Raw genomic sequence first — 6,262 nt, 5'->3', positions numbered from 1 at the left:
AGCGACATTATACTACCTTACGAGATGCCTCGGTTTGTTATAAAGGAAATCCCCAAACATTCTGTGACAAGCCAGAAAATCTGAGAAATCAAGAGTAATGAATTCTAAATCTAAAATTCATCTTATTAAACAAATTGTACACAATATTTGTGTCCTGGATATTTTTATGCTTACTAGAGTAGTGCATACTGTATTTACTGAGTACAATACCCTTCACAAGTTTGGAGTTGGTAAGATTTTTCTCTTTTGCTCTCCAAGTCTGCATTTATTTGATTCAAAATACAGTAAAAATTGTGAAATATTATTACAATTTAAAATAATTGTTTTCTATGTGAATATCTGTTAAAGTGAAATGCATTGCTCTGTATTTTCAGCATCATTACTCCAGTCTTCAGTGTCACATGATCCTTCAGAAATCATTTTAATATGCGGCTTTGCTGCTCGAGAAACATTTATGCTTATTATCGATGTTGAAAACAGTTCATATTTTTGTGGAAACTGTGAAACATTTTATTTTTCAGGATTCACAGATGAAAAGAAAGTTCAAAAGAACAGCATTTATTAGAAATGGAAATCTTCTGTAACATTATAAATGACTTTACTGGCACTTTTGATCAATTTAATGCATCCTTGATGAATAGAAGTACTAATAAATAAAAAAAAAAGACTGCACCAAATATTTTAACTGTAAGTTATCTATATGTTAGTATTTCATTCTTTCTGATCTCCTGGTGTTTTTTTGTACAATCATGTATTTGTGCACATTCTAGACAGCTGAAAACTGTTACAATCTTTCATTTCTCTTTCTATTTTGCATTCTGATGATTCAAGCCAAATTACGTTGATTAACTAATAAGCCAGCATTCAGCACCTTCACAACCTCAAACGCAATCAGAGAGAAATCCAGTCTCTGCACATCTGAAAGGCTCGTATGAATGCCACGTGAGTTATGTAATGTGTCGGCAATATTCCAGCAGTTCATCTAGAAGAATATAGAATGACAGGTTTATCTTGACAACATCACAATGTTCTCCGGGGATCGGGGCCAAAGTTTGGAAAAATCTCTCCCTGATAAGTCAACATCTCATTCCATGACTGGAAAATGACACATTTGAGGAAGAAAGACAGGTTTCTGAATCTCATTAAACATATGTTCAATTCAGCAATTAAAGGAGAAGTTCACCCAAAAATGACAATTCTGTCATCATTTACGCTCCATATTGTCATTCTAAATGTGTACATTGTAAAAAAAATAATAATAATCATGATCATTCAGACGATCATTGTCATGGTAATATATGTTTTTTTCATTACTTTAACTAATTTAACTTAAGTTATACGAGATTCAACTTGATTTTTAAAATCAGCTTAATATAATTGAAAAAAATGAGCTGAAATATTGTAAAATATTTTACAATTAAAAATAAGTGTTTTCTGTTGTAATATATTATAAAATGCCATTTCATTCCTGTAATGGAAAAGCTAATTTATTGAAATACAGATTCAACTCAAATTTGTAAGTCAGATTAATATAACTGAAAAAAATTAGCCAAAATATTATATTAATTTAAAATAAGTGTTTTCTGTTGAAATATATTTTAAAATGTAATTTATTCCTGTGAGGAAAGCTATATTTTTTCTTTTTGTGGCAGATTTAACAAACTTTTTTAATAATCAGTTTAATAAAACTGAAAAAACATGTTGAAATATTATGAAATATTACATTTTTAAAAATGTATTCTTGATGGCACACTCATAAATACTCATAAATATTTTTTAAGTCAGTTGAATATTGAAATATTATGAAATATTATTACATTTTTAAAAATGTATTCTTGATGGCACACTCATAAATACTCATAAATATTTTTTAAGTCAGTTGAATATTGAAATATTATGAAATATAAATACTCATAAATATTTTTTAAGTCAGTTGAATATTGAAATATTGTGAAATATTATTACAGTTGAAATGTATTTATTCCGATGGCAAAGATTTTTATTTTTTCACAAAGATTAAGCACGGTTTTTTGTAAGTCAGTTGAATATATTTTTTAAAAAATGAGTTGAAATATTGTGAAATATTAGAATTTAAAATAAGTGTTTTCTATTCTATTTTTCAGATTTTATTATACTTAAAAATTTAAGGCAGCAACTGAATTTAAGCTGTAATCGGTGAGAAATTTTACAGTGTATGACTTTCTTCTGTGAAACACAACAGGAGCTATTTAGCAAAATGTTCATGCTGATCTTTCCCATGCAATGAAAGAGAGCAGGAACGGATGCTGTTGAGCTCAACTGAGCCTGTATTTGAATGCGACTGGAGAGCAGATGATCAATAAATAACTACTTAAAGGGTTAGTTCACCCAAAAATGAAAATTAGCCCACAAATTACTCACCCTCAAGTCATCCTAGGTGTATATGACTTTCTTCTTTCAGACAAATCCAGTCGGAGTTATATTAAAAATTGTCTTTGATCTTTCAAGCTGTTTCATGCATGAATCAGTCCAAAAGAAGTTAAATAAAAAGTGCCCAGCCATAAAAAAAAAAGTGTCTCACACGGCTCCAGGGGGTGAACAAAGGCCTCCTGTAGCGAATCGATACGTTTTTGTAAGAAGAATATCCATATTCAAAACGTAATAATCACTTTGATGTAGCTTGTGCCAACAGTCCTACACGGAAGCAGTTCCGGGGGAATGACGTATGAGGTCAGCTGCGCATGCGCCGCTCAGAAGTGACGAATGCGGAGAGATCAAAACAAAACAACGGTCACTAATTAGAAGTACAAAACGAGGATCTGTAAAGAAGTATGTCGGAGGATTTCGATATAAGCCAAGAGGAGACTTGGAAGAAAGTCATATACACCTAGGATGACTTGAGGGTGAGTAATTTATGGGCTAATTTTCATTTTTGGGTGAACTAACCCTTTAAATATACATCGCATGTTTACTTTCATGGCATTTATTGTCTCCTTATTGGAGCTTGACAGCTTCTGTATCAAATTGCATTTACTGTAGTGTGAATTTTCAGCTAAACACTTCTCAATAAGCAAATTTTTCGGATGAACTAAATGATTCACACAGCTACGAACAACGAAATAAGTCGAGACAAAGCAAGCAAGCAAGGACTACAGATTTCTGCCATCTAGTAAAGTTACATAAGCTACTTTCAGCTCATGACACACTTAAATAAGCAAAGGTTACACAACCTCGCTAACTGCACTCGAATAGCCCTACAAATGAAGTAGGTGTGCAGGAATTTACAAGAGCCGACGAGAAAACACTGCGGTGGATTCCTGCCTTTGTTTGGAGGCTCGCACATTAAAACCTGTTTTTGCATTAGAAATAAAGTCCAGCTGGATGGCATTTCCTCCCTAACGGCTGACTCACAGGAAGTAAGAAGAGGAAGAGGAAAAAAATAGAGGAGAATATGAAAAGCATAAAGTCAAGCACAGAGAGAGAAGCCTGAAAAACATGATACACAAAGCCATCAAGCATTTTATGTGAGCGAGAGAGAAAGAGAGAGAGCGAGAGAGAGCGAGAGAGAGAGCGAGGGGGGAGGACGTGTTGTTTTTCTCCATTATGCAGACGGCCCCTGCTTACGGATTCAGAGACCAGGGTGTTCGCAAAGTGTTGGGAGCTTTCATTGAGGCATTAATGTTTTAAGAGTAACATGGCTTTTTTTTATCAGAAGTACATTTTTCCCATTTCTCTCTTGGCTCTTGATGTAAGCTGTGTGTTAGTGTGCGTAACAGGATTTTCCTTTTATCTCACATAATTATGTTAGCACATTGGTCTCTCTCTCTCTCTCTTTCTATCGGGCTCATTGTGGTCTCTGTCTATTTGGGATTCAGGACGAGCGCCAGCAAACGCTGGATAAACAGAGATGTCTATGAAAATTCCTCAAGCATGTTGAATATATCTAATGAGACGCATCTCTAGGTTCATCTGTTGATTGGTTTATAGATGCCACTTTATAGTCTTTATATATAAGAGTTCAGATATGTTGATATATTGTAATCCACCGTTTCTTTTAAAGGGACAGTTCACCCAAAAATGGTAAATTTGCTGTTAATTTACTCACCCTCAGGCCGTCCAGGAGACACTTTTTTTTTCAGTAGAACAGTAAAGAAGAGTTTTAGCTCAAACCCTGGTCCGGGGTGATTCATAAAATCCAAGTCTTTGAGAATTAAAAAAGCATATCAAGGAACACAAAATTAATAGCCGTGGCTCCTGACGATATGTTGAGGTCTTAAGAAGCGAAACGATCCATCTGTGCAAGAAACTGAACAGTATTAATATTTAAAGCATTGTTACCTGTAATCCAGAGCCTCAGGCAAACGAGGAAATCTGATTCTTTTCTGTGAACTGGTTCTTTCAGTCAGTTCGTTTACATAATCTCGCTATATGATGAAACATATACACAATTAAATTATTAAAGCACGCAAAGATGATGTGAAATGTGGATGTTTCACATGTGTAAAGCATATAAAGTGATTAAACTAGTCTTCATCAGCTCACCTTTTTACATAATGAGAAACCATAAAAACGTTAATTTCGTTCCTTCATTCAAGTGTTCGGTTCATGCATGCGCATATCAGCGGCTCATCGGTCTTCGAACTGTTTCCTCAGTTCAGTGACTGGAGCGCTGAATCAGTTCATTCATCACAGGATCAGATACGCTGCTATTTTGGCTCATTTGGAGTCGGAGTGACTGTCAGACGTCTGAAAGTGAGTTTTGATTGAGTAACTTGTAGATCTGTGCTGACTGAGCCATAAACTGTTTCAGACGGTTCAATCTGATTGAGTGAACTAGTTCATTCAGTTCACCAAAAAGAACCGGTTCAAAAGAATGATTCATTGGTGAACCGGACCTCACACCGGACCGTTTGCCTGAGGCTCTGGATTACAGGTAATAATGTCATAAACAATGTTCAGTTTCTTGAACAAACCGATCGTTTCGCTGCATAAGACCTCAATATATTGTAGGGGTTCTGATTTTTTAAAGTCGACTTTTATGTGATGAAAGTCGAGTCGAAGTCGACTAGTCGCTGATGACGTCATTAATGAACAAATAAGTCTGGAGCTGTGATAAACACCTTGTGCACAGCTATGGCATATGACACAGTGCTGCCCACACGGCTATTGCTCCTATAACACCTCATTTTTAACAGTTCTTTTGTCTTTGAGTCGTTATATTTCTCACAGATTTCTGCTCGTTCTAAATCAGATACAGATAAAGTAGCACAGTAAAGATTACATTCATATGAATGCATTAGTGAGAGTGATTGCGTGTGAATTAATTCTACCTGGCAGCGTCTCTCTACTAGTAGTGAAGCTGTGGGATTTAGTTATTAAGAAATATATGCTTGAACTTTTCAGTTTCTAAGCTATTTTAATAATTTGTAATATATATAATTATAGCATACATAACATATTTATATCTACACAAAATAAAAAATCCAAAAAAATTATTTGAAAGCATTTTTGTATTTAATATTACTAATAATATGACTAAATATTACTAATAATATTACTAAATATAATTTGTAACATATTTATATCTGTCACTTAAAGCGTCATGGCAGAGCATTGAAGTCGACTAGTCAATTAGTCGGTGCAACAACTAATATATTATCATATTCATTTTGTTTTGCCTGTATTTGCTTTTTTGACTCTTACGTGCCGGAATCCGCTGTCTTGCATTTTCTGAATCACCAAGGAGCATGAAATGTGAAGAAAGATAGATAGATAGATAGATAGATAGATAGATAGATAGATAGATACTCTCTCAGTCTGTGCAAATGAACAGGCCCATGCAAAAGCTACAATTAAATATTTATCACCAATAGCTGTATTTATCATAAATATTCATAAGATACAGCTGTTATTTTTCAGCATGTGGAACATAACAATCAGCAATTACGCTGTGGTGGAGATGTAGGTGGGTATGAGATCTTTAGCGTGAACGTGTTCTCCATCTCCTTTAGTGTGGATGAGAGCTGCTGCTGCTGTAATGTGAAGGTGACTGACTGTACACTTGATTCATCACTGATGGAGAGATACTGTTATTCCAAGGCTGGATAATAAAACACAGAATGCACAACCTGGAGATCGTTCTACTCTTTTCTACACACACAGTCAAACACAACACTGGGTTCAAAGTGAAGTCAAGTACACACATATACAGTCTTTCTTAATATTCCTAATTAGTCTCAATTGCACTTTTTAACACTCTGAATGCAAATATTCCAGATGAACC

The 6,262-nt window shown here is 34.5% G+C and overlaps 1 long non-coding RNA gene across 1 annotated transcript in view; it reads left to right on the top strand.

Annotated features, from left to right (window-relative positions):
• Positions 1 to 486: 486 nt before the first annotated feature.
• The window catches only part of LOC107681277 (uncharacterized), a 20,831-nt gene continuing 15,055 nt past the window's right edge, over positions 487 to 6,262 (top strand). Inside the window, exon 1 of the long non-coding RNA XR_001633235.1 lies at positions 487 to 500. This is a non-coding gene — a long non-coding RNA (uncharacterized LOC107681277). The remainder of the gene's footprint in view (positions 501 to 6,262) is intronic.

Source organism: Sinocyclocheilus anshuiensis, unplaced genomic scaffold (assembly GCF_001515605.1).
Source record: "Sinocyclocheilus anshuiensis isolate Anshui unplaced genomic scaffold, SAMN03320099.WGS_v1.1 scaffold1632, whole genome shotgun sequence".
Classification (NCBI taxonomy): domain Eukaryota; kingdom Metazoa; phylum Chordata; class Actinopteri; order Cypriniformes; family Cyprinidae; genus Sinocyclocheilus; species Sinocyclocheilus anshuiensis.
This window is presented reverse-complemented; position numbering and strand designations above follow the sequence as displayed.